The 20,545-nt window shown below is 41.6% G+C and overlaps 1 protein-coding gene across 4 annotated transcripts in view; it reads right to left on the reverse strand.

The window, feature by feature from the left end:
• LOC122814020 overlaps positions 1-16,202 on the reverse strand; it is a 146,215-nt gene extending 130,013 nt beyond the window's left edge. Inside the window, exon 1 of one of the 4 annotated variants that reach the window (XM_044086603.1) lies at positions 16,045-16,202. The gene's annotated coding sequence lies outside the window, so the exon portion shown is untranslated. Of the gene's footprint in view, positions 1-15,609; positions 16,005-16,044 lie in introns of those variants that run through there. The other 3 variants (XM_044086599.1, XM_044086602.1, XM_044086601.1) reach the window with 3 other exon arrangements.
• Positions 16,203-20,545: the final 4,343 nt, after the last annotated feature.

Here is a 20,545-nt window from a genome sequence, read left to right on the forward strand (position 1 = left end):
GTATCATGCATTTTGGCTAGCATACCTCACCTTTTTTGTTCTTGACATGGTGGAATCAAAATTGATTGTTGAATTGTCTTGAACAAACAATGAAAAGTATTGCAAGTAGGAATAATTATCATGCAGTGGATGTCACTTCATGCACTGTGTGTGATTTGAACCAAAAGAGTAGTACTGCTACTTAGAAAAACTTTATACTTTGAAGCTTTCTCAACAAGTTGACTGTGTTGCTAAAAGATTAAGAGATATGCCGGAACAAAAAAAATACAATAGCTTCACCCATGTTTTTTTTAACGGAAACTAGTGGCTGACATAAGAGCCTAGGAAGGCTACTGTTAAGGGAAAAAAAAATTCAGTTGTTAAGTAAAGTTTGGCAGTATGGTTAATTTTATGTTATATTACACTAACCATGCAAAAATAAGTATGTGGACAGCCAGTAAACACTACACACACTCCAAAGCAGATTTTTCACTATGTCCAGTTGAGAAAATTGATATAGTAGACAAAAAGTTGAATTCACATTAGTGCTTTTTTTTTTCTACCACTTAGCCTGGATATGTGTAAGTCAACAGTAAGGAGTAAATAGTCATTAGGGGACAGTTTTAGTGGCACACCAGGCTGACATTTGTTTGAAATCTATTGTTATGCAGGGTTGCTAATTAGCTGAACCTAGCCTAGCTGGAAATCTGAGACTCTGACTCATAGAAGGAGTGGAGAGGGGAGGAGTAACTTGGTCAGAAACTGACAGTAACAAAATTGCTCTTTGTAAAAAGTCTTTTTTATCTCTGTAATTAGGTGACACTTTTCCAAGCTTCTTTCAGAAAATGCGTAGTGCATCAGTATGAACAACATTTGTAAAACTCAGTGCAGGACAGTCAATGACACAATCTACTGACTGTTAAACGTGGGAATATTTTTCAGGTTTTCCATTCAAAGTGAATGGAAGCCTGATCTGACAACAAAAGGTGGGGCAAATTGTTCTCACAATCAGAGCTGCCAGACTGCATTTTGGGACAGATTTAGCCTATTAAGGGAAAATAGTCTCATGGGGATGTCTGCCCCCATGAGGGCAGACAGAAGAACAAAACAAATAAAAATAAGAATGAATATTTTTTGGATTAAAGCAGCTTTGGGAGGTGCAGAAAATCATGACTAGATAAAAAATATATGTTTTTTTTATCATTTGCCTGTAGTTGTCCTTTAACCAAGTCCAGGTAGGCTGTATGGACTGCTTTGCCCTCGTCAATGGCTCTAGTGACTGTTTCGAAAAAAAGTCAACCAGGTTCAAAAGGCAGGATCTGCCCTTTACAAAGCCGAACTGGGTGGGATCAAGTGTCAAGTCCCCAATGTCTCTGTTTATGGGTTCCATAAGGATTCTTTCCATAGCTTTGCAGACCAAGCTGGTTAAGCTTATGGGGCGGTAGTTACCAGGGTCTGTAGAGGTGCCTCCTTTGTGGAGTGGGACTACTGCTGCTGTACACCAGTGCTCAGGTACATATCCTGTAGTAAGGCTAAGGTTAAATAGCATTTTTATGTGCGGGTTTAGCTCCTCGAAGTTCACGTAGCATGCAACCCGGGATACCATCAGGTCCCATTGATGCTGTGTTTTTAAGCTTTGCTGAGGGCGGTTCTCACCTGGACATCTGAAATGACAGGGAAGTTACATTCAGCTGGGATAAGTATTTCTTCTTTTCGGCGTGAGGGAGGGGAGAAATTTGCACTGAACCAGTCTGCCAGAATGTTGGCAATATCTGTGGGTTCAGTGTATTTTTTGTCATTGTGAACTAACTCTGAACATATCTGAGAGTTTCCGCCCAGGTTTCTAACATAGCAGAAGAAGGCCTTGTGGTTATCTTTAGTGTCCATAGCGTTTTTCTCTCAAACTTGGCCTTGGATGTTTTTATGAGAGAACGTAGCTTTCTACTAGTGCTGATCAGAATTGCCTTCTCTTTATGGGATTTTGCTCTGTTGTGCAGTAGCTTCCTCCTTTTGTTATACAATTTGTTTATGGCTGGGGTCCACCAGACAGGACGCCTGCCCATTTGTGGAGAAGGTCTTGGTTTTATTTGGGATTGCATGATCCATGCATTCTTGGAGATGTCCGTAGAAAGCATTTGTGAAGGATTCTGCATTGTGGGATGTAGTTTCCACTGGTCCAGTGGGCTTAAAGGATACCATCTCAGTTTTAAGAAGTGTAAAGTCGGCTTTTGAGAAGTTTTTCACTGTAGTCTTTTGTGTTAGGGGTGGAGGTGGGATATGTATATCAAGGGTGATTAGTTTGTGGTCAGATCTCACTAGTGAGGGGTATACTTCCGGTGTGGAGCACTTTTTCCTCATGTTTGTGATGATCAAGTCTAGTATATTATCTCCCCTTGTGGGAGAGGTGACTAGCTGTTCCATTGCATTTGAATTTATGAACCTTTGCGCTAGGGTGTTTGGGCTAGAATAATGCACCCAGTCTATGTTAGGGTAGTTGAAGTCTCCCAATATGATGGTGTCTGGCGAGACATTCATATCCTCCAATGTCTTCAAGAAGGCTGAATGGGGTTCCTGAGGTTGGGAGGGTGGTCTGTAACATGCTACCAGTTGTATAGCAGTTTTGACTATGGTTAGTTGCACCTGGATGGTCTCTGATGCTTCATGTGTTGCCACTAATCTGGAGGTGTGGGTGTCCTTGATGAATATGGACACTCCCCTCCTTTTTTGGTTTAGCCGGAGTTTTGGGGCCGAAATGCATGACACGAGGTATAGCCTGGTAGCGAGCCTTGAACCAGGTTTCAGTTACTGCACAGACATCGATGTCCTCCATACCGAGGAGTGCTTCGAGAACCTGCATCTTGATTTAGACTTCTGGCGTTGAGCAGCATTACCCTTAATTTTTTTCCATTTTTGTTTTCTAAGGAGGTGGGTTTGTCTTTTGAGCCTTGCCTAAAAAAGGCACTATGGGGGTGGCAAGAGCCTTGGCCAATATCCGGAAGCCCAGTGGTGACAGATGCAATCCGTCCCTTGCGAAGCAGTGTGGCTTGTCCAGCATGTCATCCCAAGCAGACAGACATTGGATCCCCCTAGAATGACACCAGTATTTGAGCCAATTATTAAAGCTGATCATCTTGTCTTTGTATTGCGGCATCATATCATTCTTGGTGAGGGCAAGATGCTGCTCAGGGTCATACCAGCCTGGGCTACATAAAATCGGAGAGCTCCTCTATGTCTCTTTTCATGTAGTCCAGGGAGGTACGTCTCAGGTAATTCACGCCGGCATGGACAATGACAGAGTCACATTTGTACTTGCTTTGGAGTGACCTGAGTGCGTGTGTTATGTGGCGGATCCTAGCTCCCGATAGGCAGCTCACCGTTACCCTCTCCTTGTTCAGCCTGGTAAGCGGAACGTCAGTGTGTCTGACTATAGAGTCACCTATTACTAGTGCATCAAGCATGGTGTTTGGCCTTAAGGGCTGTGATTGTTCGACACACTGATTTATTGAAGTATGTGTTGCATGTGTTAGTTTTGAGGTGGTGGATTTTTGGGTGTCTGCTTTGGAAGCCTCTGTTGTTTTGGTAAGTTTTTTTGTTAGAGCCCCCGAGTATGTCTTTGTGTTATTATGTGTTTGGTTTGGTGTTGCGGTAGGTCTATGTGGGACTGGGTTTGCTGAGTGTGTGGTTACCTTCTCCTCCTGTCTGGTCTTGCCAGTCCTGAGTTGAGAGAGCTCAGCCTCCAGTTTGGCTATATAGTTGCATCTCTCACATGTATTTGTACTTGTTGGGAGGAGGAGAGGGTTGTCTGTGTACATGAGACAATGGTAGCATTGTCTCAAGATTCCCAGGTTAACCAGCTGAACCGGAGAGGATGCTAGTAATCTACCACTCGACATGCTAGAATATTATAAAGGAGTGCTGTGCCTTTAAGGGAAGTGGGTACTCACAGGGGTGGTAGGTGGATGTAGTGCTTGCTTTAGTTAGAGAGTGCTTACTTAGAAGAAAGGTTTTGAGAACAAGTGCTAGGCTTATAATAAAGCGAGTAGACTTGAGTAGAGCTTTCTTAAGGGAAAATTTGAGGAGCAGACTTGGTGGAGCCAGAAAAACTTTAACCGGCGCTGTGCTATGCGCAAAGCCGCGCAAACGCGGATTTTAAACAGGGAACTTCAAAAGAGCTAGAAATAGTCCAAAACAACCAATTGCTACAAGCTCTTGTGCTGAGGTCACTCCTTCAGGGACAGATAGGCTGCTCAAGGCACCCCCACTCCCACTGGTGAGCAAAGAAACTTCCTTCTATCCAAGTAAGGCAATGGACAATACAGGAACTACACCACAGCCCAGAATACAGTAGAGCCTGTATACTGGTCTAAACTAGTCGAGGAAAGGCGGGAAAACAAGGATATTTTGTTTTAAGATTGAAAGCACACAGAAATGCAGGAAACAGTTAATCAGTTACACAGGCTAGCACACTTTAGGCATCCTCAACAGTTAAATTTAACAAACAATTTTCGACCGATTTTCAACTAAATGAAACTTTTAAGTGCAGTTAATATAAAATGCAACAAACAGCTAAAAAAACAGCTTAAACTTGTTCAGAGTGAGCAAGAGAAGGTATTTCAGGTAAAAAACAGCAAAAAATACTTAAATCATGCAATACCCATCTATGAAAAGTTGACTATGTAATACCATGATTAAAGTACTTTACTATGTTGTGATTCAAAGGTGTCTACTTGTACCTCTGAAATCACCAAATAATGTATTAAACAAACTGAATAAATCAGCTGTGTTTATTTGCTCCTACACTGCCTCCTACTAGACCAAAATAAAAGGCTCATGTCTATTCATAGTAAGATGCATAACCCATTCACTTACAACCCTGTTGTATCAAAGGCTATGACAACCAAGCAAAGTTGGTTAGTATCTGTAGAGATTTCATACATCTGACCCATAATTCTTAGCCCCATCTACAAAGAGCGAAAACATATTAACTCAATGGAGGCCAGAATGGCAGAGAAGAGTATACAAGAAGTGCTGAAGTTCTGATATAGCGTGTGTAATATAGCACCTTCTATGACGGCTTTGAACAATACAGGAGGTAGGAATGCCAAAAACCAACATAACAGGCACAAGCATGCAAAATCTGAAGGTAATGCTAGAAGTCTAAACCTCAAAATGCACGCTCTCGAGGCACACCTAAAAATGGAGAACACTGATATTTGTGCAGTAACAAGAGACCTGGTTCAAGGCACCAGAGAGCACCCCTACAATACCAGGCTACAACTCTTACCACACTTTTCGGCCACCAAACCAGGAACAAAACCCTAAAGGTGGAGGAGTGTCCATATTCACCAAGGATATTCACACCACCAGGCTAGTTGTCCAACACAATGCGTCTGAAATTCTCCAGGTGCAACTGCAATCCAAATTGCAGATTGCTACAGATCCCCCACCATGCCCCAAGATTCTCACTACACCTTTCTAAACATACTGGAAAATATTAAGATACAACTAATACTGGGCGATTTCAACTACCCTGCCATTAACTGGGAAAACTACTCGTGTACCAAACACCTTTGCAATTCATAAATTCCAATGCCCTGGATCAAGTAATCCATAGTCTCACCAGGGGCTCCAATATCCTAGACCTGGTCATTACCAACATGGGAAATCAATGCTCCACACCTATGGTGATCCCCTCATTGGTCAGGTCTGACCATAAGCTAATCACCCTTGACATCCACATCCCTCCCTCACGCCCCAGTAAGGAACCCTCTGTAAAAAGCTTCACAAAAAAAAAAAAAAAAAAAAGAAAGCTTTACAAAAAGGAAGCCAATCTGGCCGTCCCCACCATAAACAAACTTTGCAACAAAAAGAACTGTTGCAAAAAATAGGAAAATTCCAGGATGCAAAAAAACTCCCTTAACAGCCTCAGTAAGAAGCCGAGATCCCTCATAAAATCCTCCACAGCTAGTTACAAAAATAAAATTGCCAAAGATTCCAAAGGCAACCACAAGGCATTCTATAGCTATGTCAAGAATCTAAATGGCAATGCTCAGATCTGCTCTGAGCTACAACAGAATGGCATTAAATATACTGATCCCAAGGATATTGCCAATCTCCTGGTAGATCGATTCAGTGTCAACTTCACCCCGCTCTCACCCCCTAAAGGGCCCATCTCAATACCGAAATATTGCCAAATTCAGGTAATAACGGCCACAAAGGTAAAAGCCGCACTCTCCAAAGCTAAGAATACAGCATCCATGGGACTAGACAACATCCCGGGCTGTGTACTACATGAACTACAAAATGAACTGGCACCTCACCAAAGTGTCATGTTTAATCATAGCCTCACCTCAGGCTTCGTGCCCACCGAGTTGCACATAGCTATAGTTATCCCACTCCAAAGAGGGGACCCACCTTGGATCCTGGGAACTACCGCCCCATCAGTCTGATGAGCCTGATCTGCAAGGCCATGGAACTTATAAACAAAGACACTGGCAACCTTCAAACACTGGACCCCACCCAGTTTGGGTTCGTGAAGGGCCAAGTTTCCTGAACCTGAAAGTCTCCAGAGATGTGGATAAGGGTAAGGCTGCCTACTCAGCCTATATGGACCTCGCCAAGGCTTTCGACACCATCCCCCACTCTGGAATCAAAGACAAACTTACTAAGCTGGGCATTAATCACTATGTCACTCGATAGGTTGCCAACTGGCTTACTGACAGAACCCAGACTGCAGAAGGAGCAGACTCCAAATCCAGCTCCAGACAAGTGGAGTACCACTCAGTCCCAGGCGCTCTTGTTTGGCATCTATTTAGTACAGGCCAACACTAAGGGACTCTGGCTAACAAAGTTCACAGATGACTGCAAACTGGGTGGCATTACTGAATCCCCAAATTATGTAGATATTCTACAAAAGGGCCTTACAGAAACAGATGCTTGGTGTCAGAGCCATGGGCTCAAGCTCAATGCCAAGAAATGTATATAGTTATCCCCTTTGGGAAAAAAACATGTACCCCTTAATTACCACATAGGTGGCAGTACACTAAACACTGAAAGTGTGATAAGAGACTTAGACACAGGTGGACAGTGGTCTCACCTTCGATAACCACATCGCCACAACAGTCAGGAAATCCTTCTGTGTGGCACATCTCATCCCCAAGGGTTTTTCATCCAGAAAAAAGGATGTCATTGTCCCACTGTACTCATCCCTCATTAGACCCATTATAGAATACAATGCCCCATTGTCGCACAGTCTACTCAGAGGCGATCTCTGCTAAACATACAATGCCATGTCAGACCCTGAGCTGTTGGACATGCTACACAAAGAAATCCCAGTCCCTCAGAGCCACATGCTCCAGGGATCTAAGCCTTGTCATCACAATGAAAAAAACATGCTAGAGGAATAGGTTCCGAGACTCCCCAGACTCTGGAATAGACTGCCCATACATATCAAAGCAGAGCGCCTCTTTGGCCCTCTTCAAAACGAACCCTGACGATTGGATGAGATAGGAAATTCACCCCAGGGATCACGTCACAGGAATCCAGGGAAGTAAATACTGTGGGAAGAAATAGCCAAGGAATTGTTATGGCTAGGCTTGTATAGGCCCTAGGGCCGATAGGTTCATAGCCTAGTACTAACCTATGAACCTATGACTGAAGCCATGTTGTACACTATCTTGTATGTTGTCAATGATAGATGCAAAGCTTTACAAGCAAGAAACAAGAAGTCAAGCGAGGGGGAAAATCAGCTGTATTTTAGGTCTGAGATGAGAAGGCTTGTCTGCTATGGTTGTGCTCACTTCTAATCCTACAGGAATTTCTGAAGAACAATCACTAGTATCCGAGTTGAAGATGATGTTTTTGGTAAAGAGAAGCTGATATCCAACAAGTGAAAGTCAAATGAAGACGTTGTACCTCTAAAGTTTATTTTGCCTGTTGGGAGTCTTCACCATCAATGGAATTGTCACTGTTCTCACTGTAAAGATGGTAAAAGGAAACCTCGGACATTTTGGAACTAGCTTAATGGCTCTGTGGGAGTGAGTGTGGATATATGTGTGTGCATATATTTAATTTAGATTAGTGTCATATGCAAATATGCAAAGGAAGCTATCCTTAACTGCAAAGTTTCACAAGTACTGTTTTAAACACCGATTTTAAGTTTTGTTTATACGCAATTTGTTCATTTTTGTTCACCTGCCTTGTAAATAAACCCTCGTGGAATCCTAAAAGACAGATCCTTAAGAATCTTTCCGAATCTGCTCCCGAAATGCAGTACAATAGACAACATCTAGACATGGCAACATCAAGGGCACTACCAGTGAGTGAGGCCTCCAATACAACAACCCACAGGTGGGTACGTGCTCATCTAACCTTCATACAAAAAAGGTTAAGGCTTTCACATTGTGACCTTAACACAAACACACAAAAGACAAAAGAACAGGTTTCTCACAGAGTTGAATTCCACCTTCATTTTTTACCTTCTACTGACAGCAATTCTGAGTAACAAGACACCATTAGTAAAAAGACAGTCGAACCCAAACAAACTGACAAGTGTCTATAATATAAGAGCGTGATGGATTTATTAACATTGGTAATAAACTTAAGGACACTGTTACGTGTCTCCAATTGGTTATGCAAGGAACAAAAACAGTTAGGATTTTAACCCCACTGTGAGACACAAACTTAGAATAGCACACGCTGGAATAAATAACTTTATACTCTTCCAATGTAGCAGCAGATGGTAGGTCTGCCCCATGTCCTGTCCAACAGTACTTGACTCCTTCGCTGTGTATTACAGCTAGAGAAGAAAAACAAATGCATTTAACACATGATGCAAGTAACAATGACGGTGTGAAGATGCTTCCCATTCTTGGGGGGAGATTTACATTTTCTCATTTTTCTATATGGATGTTCTTTTTTTCTAAGGATGTACATTATCTGAAAAGGCTATTCAGTAAACTAATACACCCTGTCCTGTAGAGAGACTGGAAAAATGCCAGTCCAGGAAACAGAGACGTTAACGGCTTTCTTCCTATGTTTTAGTCTTCAGCTAGGTTAAGGAGGAGGAGCAAATGAATATAAAACTTTTTGTCAGCCTTAAAGGATTTTTCACGTGTATCGGAGTAGTCAGAAACACTCTCACACGGGATTAGTAGTACAGCTACACCCTCTGCTCCAATAATATAACTTACTCCCTGTTGCATCCAAAACCACCGGGCTTACAATATGTATTCATCTTTCAAAAAAAAAAAAGTTCAGAACTATAGCGCTTGGCTACAGTTTCTTGATGTGGTTTAAAGCTAGTCTTCGGTTACTGACGAAATTATTAAAACAAGATATACGCTGCAGTCAAGGTCTTGAAATGTCTGTGAGGTTTACAAAATGCCACAAATGTACTTTAAAATAACCAGAAGAAAACAAAATATTACGAAAAGTAAAAATGGTATGCAAAGAAATGGAAAAAAAGTCAGGGAACTTTTCGTTTTATGTAGCACCCTAAAACGTGGCATCAGGCTGCAGACAGACAAAGAAGGGACACCATTTCATACTCTTTCAATTGTATCTACATAAAATATTTACAGCTTCCATACAACACAGGAGTACCCAGCACTGCTTATATCTTACTAAACTTTTTCCCCCATTTAAGCTGACCATACACAACATACACCACTGTAACAGGCCACGTCATCTTCTGTGCTACAAGGTGAACATGAAAGACACAAAATCAGTAAAGAAGGTTGCATTAGATTGTCCTTCAGTTCTTCTCTTCCCAGAATCTGATCACTGTGGGTGGCTACTGACGTCAGTTTTTTAGATGTCCAACACATCCTTGTTTCAAAGCACTATTGCACTTGTATCTGTATAGCAAAGCTGCAAACTGGGAAAGGTGTCGTCACTCCCCTCCATTAAAATTTAGTTCACCGGAACTCTCTGTAGAAGTTGAGTCAAATTATACACACCAACTCAGATACAGCAGAAAGCCTGTATGTCGCATTGTTTGGAAAAATAGGTCAGTATTTTCCATTCACATTCCTTGCACAGGACTTTTACCCCAGGGCCTCCCACATTCTGTGAATGTGTTACTGACTCTGGACTAAAACACTGAACACTTAGGTACTGATCATCATAATCATCATCTTTTGGCTGTTCCCGTTAGGGGTTGCCACAGCAGATCATCTGTTTCTTCTTGTCCTCTGCATCTTCCTCTGTCACACCAACCACCTGCATGTCCTCGCTCATCACATCCATAAACCTTATCTTAGGCCCTCCTCTTTTCCCGTTACCCGGCAGCTTCATCCTTATCTTTTCCCCAATATACTCAGCATCCCTCTTCAGCACATGTCCAAACCAACATAATCTTGCCTCTCTGGCTTCGTCTCTAAGCCTTCCAACCTGGGATAACCCTCTAATATACTTATTCCTAATCCTGTCCATCCTCGTCACACCCAGTACAAATCAACATCTTTAACTCTGCCACAAACAGCTCTAACTCCTGCCTTTTTGTCAATGCCACTGTCTCCAACCCATATAACATAGCTGGTCTCACTACCCTCTTGTAGACCTTCCCTTTCACTCTTACTGGTACTCGTCTGTCACAAATCACTGCCGTCACTCTTCTCCACCCATTCCACCCTGCCTGTGCTCTCTTCTTCACCTCTCTTCCACACTCACCATTACTCTGAACTATTGATCCCAAGTATTTAAACTCATCCACCTTTGCCACCTCTACTCCTTGCATCCTCACCATTCCTCTATCCTCCCTCTCATTCACACACATATATTCTGTCTTAGTCCTGCTGACCTTCATTCCTCTTCTCTAGAGCATATCTCCACCTCTCCAGGGTCTCCTCCACCTGTTCCTTACTTTCACTACAGATCACAATGTCATCTGCAAACATCATAGTCCATGGGGACTCCCTGTCTGATCTAGTCTGTCAACCTGTCCATCACCACTGCAAATAAGAAAGAGCTCAGAGCTGATCCTTTATGTAATCCCACCTCTACCTTAAACGCATCCGTCACTCCTACTGCAGACCTCAACACTGTCACACTACCCTCGTACATATCCTGTACCACTTTTACATACTTCTCTGACAATCCCGACTTCCTCATACAATACCACAACTCCTCTCTATGCACCCTGTCATATGCTTTCTCTTGTAAACAGTACTGAATTTACCCTAAAAGCTATATTCCCTTCAGCTAGAGAAATGTCGGCATGTTTGATTTTTTTTTAAGCCAAATTCTAAACACACAGCCAGCTCCTTTAGCATAAAAGGATATAAAGCCCCGAATGTAGTCCACGTGACGAGAGGTGGATTACTGTTTCAGGTGCTTGATGACTCTGGTGACCAGAGGTGTATTACCTGCTCAGGTACTTCATGACTCGGGTAAGGCAGGGCGGACTTGTCCATCCTATGAGGGTAGAAATGAAACAGAACGCATAGTATGTTCTAGTTGCTTTTAGCTCATCATGGCAGGGTACCCCCCTCATGGTAAGGGTCCCTGAGAAATATGGCAGAGTAAACCGAATGTCTGCACCTGCTTCCTTTACTAACTGATTACCTCACATTGCAAAACCCTGAGATCACTGCCATGGTACTTTCAAATGAGCTGGTAATCACATACACCAGTTCCCTGTCCCCCACACACACACACACACACACACACACACACACACACACACACACACACACACACACACACAGCCATAACTTAAGTTACTTCAAATAATGTATACAGCACAAGGCAGCACTTTCAATAAAATGAAAACAGTGCTGTTTGACACTCCTGGACTATAAATAATACCCAAAACTGCAACCCTGCAGGTGCCCTAGGTCTCCTGGGGCTAAACAGAGCTCATCTCAAACACACTGATTTTGTAGCAAAAGGTCTCACTTCTGTATAGCACATTAATCAGCTTGACCAACAAACTAAACAAACACATGAAAATTATCAACCAACCACCAATACATTCCTTGCTGTGGAATCCCTGGAAAAAAATAAATAGGAGAGTTCTCCTCTTTAGCTTAAATTCTGATGCACTCTTCCTGACTTTTCAAGCAAGATTTGTTTTATAATTTATTCATTTATTTAAATCTGTTGACCAGATACCATACTAATCCATGTGGACATTATATATATATATATATATATATATATATATATATATATATATATATATACACACATATACACACACACACACATATATACATTGGTAGGTACTAAGCTATCGGCCCAAGGATAAGCCTAGCCAGCAAGGTACCATAGCTTACGCTACCCAAATTTTCCTGTGCCACTGTCCAGCAGAGACACACATATATATATATATATATATATATATATATATATATATATATATATATATATATATATATATATATACTTTGACGCTTTAATAAAATGAAACCTGGCTTCAAAGGAAAAAAAAAAAAAGCCTGCAGGACATTTATGAACAGCCTTCCCTTTCAGCTCTCTATTGAAATGTTAGCACTTGAAATGTCAAGTGCTAACAAGCTGGGGGGGGGGGGGGCATAAACACAGGAAAGGTTCTTCTCCATAAAATTTATTTTTGCATGGATGCAAGCCCCCCTGCAACCACCCCCATGTGGTGGTGAGGGGGTCCCCATATCCCATAGACTACACACATACATACATATACACACATACCAGCTCAATCACCATGCCCCAGAGAAAAGGGAATATTTTCAGAAATGGCATCAGACTTAGTATTTTTAAGTCCAAGCTTTCGGTCAGTCTCCACTTTCCAGGACTTGCTCTAGCACGTCCTGACATTTCAAATGGTCACCCTTCCTTTCCCCAGTGTTATTTCCCTGCCTATGTATTAAAGATAATGCTCTGGCATTTCTATCCTAATTGGTCTCCTGTGTTGCATGCTGTTCCATCACTCGGCCTTATCACACCTAAAAGTGTTTTGCTAAGGAAAACAAAAAGCAAGATACTTGCATCTCTCTTATTTCACACCCACTTAGGTCCTTTGTTATTTCACACCCAGTTAGGTCCTTTGTTATTTCACACCCACTTAGGTCCTACAGCTATTCAGGCTCAAAATTCACAACTCCTTGACACTGTACTACCACATAAAGTACATTTACCCTTTCCTAGGGTCATAAACCTGTAAAGCCTTTTACAGCATAAAGGTGAATAAAGTGATAACTAATAGTGAAGTAGTTGCTGTCAGTGGTTAAGATTTGCAAGCCGTGAAATGACACACCATCTATGAAAAGCTTTTACAAAAAGTAACACATATGTAGAACACACATATGTAAGAGTCAGTGGAAAAAAGTCTGACATTTTTTTATTTTCCACTACTTTCATTTGAAATAGGACTATGTTCTGAAAACACAGAATACAGCATTGGGATCTTATCAACTGTCTCCTCATACTGCATTATGGTAACAGTAGTCAGGTGTACCTTCAGGGTTAAAAAAAATTCAAATTAGTAGCAAGTAGTTAAGGTTCTTGCCAATTTGAAGTATGTAGAACTTCACAGCACGGTATGTACCTTTCCACTTTCTGCCTAGACGTTATTTAAATCTAGGCATGTCTGTGTTCCATCTGTCATGAGCTAAAACACAAGACTAAAGAGATGCAGTTCTGAATTCTATTGTCTTACCTTACATTTACGAAGTTTTCTTCCAACATTCAGGGGAAAGCATCAAGTGATTATGTGCAAAGGTACAGTCTACCTGGCAAAGGCCCGGAATAGTAGTAGTTCTTATGGATCATAGGATATACAAGGCAAGTCAGACCAGAGGCTATGCACTCTGCCAAAATCCATCTTCAGGTTCCACCACCTCTTGCAAACAGAGTGATACCTGGAAGTCAGGACGACAGGAAATCACACTGTTTGATGTGCTGGGGCAGTTTATTCTAGAACAGGGGGTGTTGGGTGATGGTTATTTTACCTAGTCTGATCTGTTGAAAAAAAAAAAAGGTCAAGATTATCTAGATCTTTATATGGTAAGCTAAACGCTAAACAGTGGTCTCCCCTTAGGAGCCTGTAAGGCCCCTAGTACTAGGATAAGGAGTCCAGTCTCTTCTGGTAGTCAACGTTTCTGATACCAGAGATCCTTTTTGTTAGGAACCTCTATTTTATCATCTTTTAATATGTTCAGCCGGATAACATGTTGAGTGAATTATATTCAATAATAACTCTCAGAATAGAGAGACTTCATAACTATGGTCATCACATGATGGTCAACGGAGAAGGAGCTATGACCTCATGTGCCCAAATCCCTGGTCACTGATTCGAATGGTAAAGGATTGTTTTCAGTTCAATAGGATGCAGAGTGCTTCTGCTTCCTAAAGAGGATGATGTTGCATTTTCCATGCACTGGGAATGGACTTTTAGTTGGTTCATTTTGGTGGGTGTATGTTAAAAAGTGTTTTGGATACAATCACACTCTTCTTGCAGTAATCAAACATGTTAAAACAGAGATCACCGTTACCAGTTTGGAGGATGGACAAACAGATATCAAACAGGAAAAGGCCAGCACAAGTACTTGGGGGACAGCAGTTGATTTCAGTTGAAGTTTTTAATACTGTTTCAGTGATGTGGGGTTCCTGCTCCAAGAGGTAGCTGAAAGGTGTTTTTCCTTCTGTCATACAGTTTGCTCAGATCATTTTTCATTTGGTGGAATACATGAAAACCAATAAAAGGTTTGTGGTATTTAACATTTTAAACAAAACGTGGATTATTTATCAGCATACTTGCTTGGACCTGCATCATCACACCTTGCAAGGTTAGGACATATCAAGGGGTACAGATTACTGCCACTGGCCTAAGCCCTGTATACCTAGACACATGGGGGGGATTCAATACTGTAAAAATAACTACTGTATGCAAAAGATGGGCAGTGCAAGGTTGGAGTCTGCTATTCCACCTTCGACATGGTGCTTCTTTGAAATATGGCAGGTATTAGTTTTCTCCAAGCATTCCTGCAACTGGTTACAAATTTTAGAAATACAAAACAATGAAAACAGACAGCGATACAAGAATAATCATTACGCTAATGCTGCTAACAGGGCTGAATCCAAGACAGGACAGCTTCCATCCCGACAACACATCAGATGTAATCAATATCTGCCGTCTTTTGCATTCCCAGTCAGCAAATGTCATTCTTAATTTTGCTTCAAAAGTATTTCACAATTAACTCTAGTCAGAACTGCTTAACAGCTGCAACTATATAATACTGCCATAATCACTCTGACAAAATGCCAACAAACAACTATTAGAGAAGCTAACATTTCAGAAAAAGTACCAGTTAGACCAGTGGATGAAACCAACTATCATTCACATGGCCAATGAATGCAAAACTTAAAAAAAAAGAAGCAAATGTCCTGATATTTTAGGACGAAAATATTTCCTGAGTTTTCTTTAACAGATGTATAAAAGTTATTTTTTTTATCTTAAACCTCTAAATATTATATGGAATAGCATAAGCAATTCAAATGTTAGAAGAATAAGCTTTTATTTTGGCAAAAAACGTGGAGTTCTATTCCTTGTCCTCGCCATGGGTATGTTTTGTCCTGCAAAATCTGACAATTCTACAAAAAATGTCCCACTTTGGGTCTTTGCAAAGGTGGCAACCCTAATAGTCTTACCTGCATGTGCAATATTCCCAGTGACCCGGTTCAGGAAACCCTTTGCTCTGAAAGCTCTCAAAGTAATATGTGTGTCAAAGAAAAGTGAGCAAAATCCCACACCATTGCATTTTGTATGGTTTTTCAGTCCAAGGAAAAGTTACTGTATGCATCTACCACACAGCCATAGTTTACTTTACTCAGATTACTCTGTATTTATTACAAACGCTACTGGGCAAAATACAAAATTGTCCCAACAAAACAGAGCTATGAACGGCTGGCTGGAAGCTACATGCTGACTTTAGGCCTTAACTCTGCAAACAAAAACAGCTCTTTCCAACTCTGAAAGGGTTTCTCCCAACAACTGCTTTACACTACTGCCCAGCATTCTTGTCCAAAGAAACCTATTTACTAAACAGTAAGTAACGGAGTACAAAAAAAAACCCAGCAACTGACCTCTTCAAAACGGACAAATATAGCTCCTCTTCCTTCACCGTTGCAGCCCTTCTTCCGGGGCTCTCCTTCCTCAGGCAGTACATGCTGAACTGGCGTCACACAGTGCCATCTTGTGGGCAACGTTTGCAATAACAAGAGCTCACCGATGCTTCACTGTCGGGTCAACAAGGAGGCACCATCATTTACATGCACGCACGCACACGCAAAAAAGTTTATACCTTTTTTTAACTAATATGAATGACGATAACAGACGAAAACTGGTTCCTGGCAGCTTCTTAGCCTCTCGTGGAAAGCAGTATCATCCAAACTGAGAAGAGAAATATCTGTGCTATACTATTCTATACTATGCTTAATGTATGACTAAGGTGCCATTTTCCTTATGTATACCATGCCTATTATGTTAGAAGTTATATAAATATTCTGCTCTGCAACCATGATATGGCTGAAAAGGATGGATGGATGGATGGATGGATGGATCCCCCCCCACCTAGTGCACTCATCCTGGTCTACCTACACCAAATAAATACTAGAAAAGCGCTAGTTGGCCTATGCCTAAGGCCGGCTATGCACACACACACACCACTTACTATCACCAGACAAATGACTCACTTAGCCTGTCACAGACTTTATTGCACTCCCTTATCATATCTGTGGGGGTGGGGCATTAAAACATATCAGATCAAGATTTATGCCGCAGTGGTGCATCGGTTAGCATTGCTGCCTCACAGCTAGAGGTTCTCCAGTTCGATCCTCGGCTGGGGTGCCTTCTGTACAGAGTCTGCATGTCATCCCTGTAGTCGCATGGGTTTCCTCCGGGTGCTCCAGTTTCCTCCTACACCCCCAAGACATGCTGTAGGTGGATTGGACACTCTAAATTGGCCCTAGGCGTGAGTGCGTGCGTGTGTGCCTTCTGTGGAAGGTTGGGTGCCAGGCTAGCACCTCGACACTGTAAAAACTCCACTGCCAATCATGAGCAGACAGGTGAACTGCTGTGGTGACCCCTAACTTGGAAAAGCCGAAAAAAAAAGATCAGTCTTTATGCCTGAATCTTTTCATTAGAAATGGACACTGGAACAGTAGAATTAATTTACCAGTAATATACAGTGAAACAGTTTGGTGCACAGCAGAGCAGATACCTGCTTCAAAGTGTACCTCTCAACCTCTCAGTGCAAGACATCTGGAAAACACAGAAACAGTAGGGGGTCAAAAGAGCAAAAGCAGGGACAGCTTTAAATATTGCTCCTATAAACTTAGAAACTTGCTAAAATAACAGCTTTTGCATTATTATGCATTTTCTAAAAGGTATGAAGTCTGAAACTCAAATGTCTGTCATTATTTACTGATTTTGATCCTCAATGATTTGCCAGAAAGCCACAAATTTTATAAGGAACAGACCAGAAATATGAGGAAAAAATCTGGACATTCTGAAAAATCTGGACGTTTGGGAGGTATGCTTCAAAATAACTGTGCTTTTAGTTATCTATTTCATTCATTTTTTGTTAGTTTTATAGTGTTATGCCAAATTCTGCAGGGTATTGAAACCACATCATAACTGTTTTTTTTTCACCTGCTGTGTTTGGCTTTTTTCTTTCTCTTCATGAAGTGCTCTTCTCAACACAAGCATGTTGCCTTTCATTTCGTTTCCATTTCTTTCTCTAAATCATATTATATTCTTATTATAGTTTTAATTTGTCATCTTTGTTTTGGTAACAATTGTTAAAAATCATAAACATTTCTTATATTAGGCACTTTATAAATCTCTGTGGCTGGACTTGTTTTTTATATCCATGTTAGGTAATTCAGGTTGACAGGAAATAATAGAATGGCAATGTTTTCATCAGGGCTCAAGATCTGTGCACTAGAAGTCTTTAAATCCTGATTTATTGGTTTTAGGAAGTTTAGATAGTTTAATGGAAAAGGTTATGACCTTTTGCTTTGACTTAATCAGGGAGGGGGTTACTAGGGGAAATGAGCACAATAACACTGCATTTGTAAATACCAAGTCAAGAATATTTTGTTTTCGAGTTGGGTAAGCCACACCATGGGAAGTCATACAGAAAGACAATCAACTGCTAAAAAAGTACAGGATGAGTAGAAAGAATCCATGCATGGGTGTCATGTGTACAGTTCTCAAAACTGTAATGGGAATTATTTATTTGCTAAAGAGACAAAAAATCACCAAATATCAGGGTAGATGGACAAAAAAGGATAGTTTAATAACAATTATAATAAACAATCATTTCTGGTTGGTATTCACAAAAACTGGATGGCAGGCAACTTAGACCAAGCAAGAGACAGAATATTAACAGAGTAGCTGAAAACCACAGAATGAACATTTACAAATGAAGATGAATAAATAGGCAATATGCCCAGACTGAATTTGCACAATAGTCCTTGAAGAAATGACTAATAATACTAAGAATGCCTCTCTGGTTCTATGTTATAGAGGGGATGAAGCCCTAACTGTGACTCAGAGGACCCATGGTTAGTGGCCCAGGCACTGGACCCACTGGATAGGAAAGATAAGAAGTGAGTGTCCCTCAGTTAATCCATTGGGGGGGGGGGATTCTGCTTGCAAATGGGAACTTCCCAATGGGGACTGGTAAGCATTTGGAGCTTCTCAATGGAGACTGGCAAGCACTGGGAGCTTCCCAATAGGGACTGGTATGCATTGGGAGCTTCCCAATGGAGACTGGTAAATACTGGGAGCTTTCCAATGGAGACTGGTAAGCACTGGGAGCTTCCCAGTAGAGACTGGTAAGCATTGGGAGCTTCCCAGTGGAGACTGATAAGCATGGGAGCTTCCCAATGGGGACTGGTAAGCACTGGGATCTTCCAGATGGAGACTGGTAAATACTGAGAGGTTTCCAATGGAGACTGGTAAGCATTTCCCAATTCCAAAGCAAGTTACTATTTGATAGTGAGGGAGTTTAAAGGGGCCTGTGTTTCAACGAGGTGATGTGCTGATGTCACACCACATGCACGTATGCACACATGCACGCACACACGCATGCACATGCGCGCGCGCACACACACACACACACACACACACACACACACACACACACACACACACATTACCCCAGTTAAGAATGCCCTTCCCTTTCACATCAGAAATGTTCACTGCTGTCTTGCTTAATCCTTTGGGATGTCTTATACCTAGAAAGCCCTATATGATGCCTTCAGCCCAGCTCTCACCCTTCTTAAAGGATGGATGGTGGTGTCATCATATGAAGGACTACTAATAAATCGGGGACACCCTTGCTTAGGGTTACAGCAGGATTTCATCATAGAGAGTTCAGGGCTTTGCCATTTCCCACCCTACATTGTACCTCTCCTTTAAAGGAAGGCAAGACCAGTCAAATCCAGTCAACTGATGCAATGATCTAGGTCTTGTATGAAGGAGGACTGTGTATTACACTGTTTTATCTCCAAGGGAAGACTGTGCAGAGATGAAGGAAACACTGAGTAATACAGCTGTCTCTCCGTCTTGTTTTATTAATGCAGGTTTATATCCCTTGTACTGTTTTTTGTAGTAAGTCTGTAGCCAGGATCAGGTTAAATAACTTCTGGAGAGGTGCTGCAGGCCATGTTTAATATAATTTTACAAACAGCCCAGTCTGTTATCTGGTCCCATGGAGAATTCTTAATCTTGGACAGCACACTCTTAACTGATGATGGGGTTCTTTGAGAGATAGAGTTATATGACAGGGCTTTGTCTGGTCATCTTTGGAGTGGAATTTGTACTAAATGTATTTGTTATATTGGCAATGTTCACCAGGTTTTGTCATTTAATATGGGTTTTGTACATCATTGAGCATTGTTTATTAGTTTTCTAACATAGATAAAGAAGGTTTTTCAATTGTCATAGGTTCATAGGTAGGTACTAGGCTATCTGCCCGAGGGCATTTATAAGCCTAGCCAGAGTGTGTCGGCTTTTGCCGCCCCATTGATTAATTAACTGAGCCTCTGTCAAGCAGAGCCAATGAAGTGATCCCAGGGGTGTACTTTCTGTTACCCATCCACTCGCCAAGGCTTCTCTTGAAGAGTGTTAGTGAGGGGCTCTGCCTAATGTAGTTTGGAATTTTGTTCCAAAGCATGGGGTGTCTCTGTGACAGGAATCTATCCCTCCAGCATGTTCTATTTATTGTTGTGGTGAGGTTTAGCTCACTAGAGTGCGTGGCTCGCAGTGACTTGGATTTCTTTAGGTGGAGCATGTCCATCAATTCTGAGTTGGACATGGCTTTGTAAGTCAGGCAGAGATCACCTCTGAGTAAGCGATATGCCACTGAGTGCAGCCGGAGTTTTTTCAGTCGGGCTGTATAAGACATATGTTTGAGATCAGTAATCCTCTTGGTGAGGTGCTTTTGTAGTCTTTCAAGCTGTTGGAAGTGTCTTGTGAGGTACATCCCAAATGGGGCATTGTACTCTATGATGGGTCTGATGAGTGACGAGTAGAGGGGCACTATAACCTCTTTATTTCTAGATGTGAACCCCTTAG

The sequence above is a fragment of the Protopterus annectens genome, chromosome 10.part0 (genome assembly GCF_019279795.1).
Source record: "Protopterus annectens isolate FY-2018-M chromosome 10.part0, PAN1.0, whole genome shotgun sequence".
In the NCBI taxonomy this organism is placed as follows: domain Eukaryota; kingdom Metazoa; phylum Chordata; order Ceratodontiformes; family Protopteridae; genus Protopterus; species Protopterus annectens.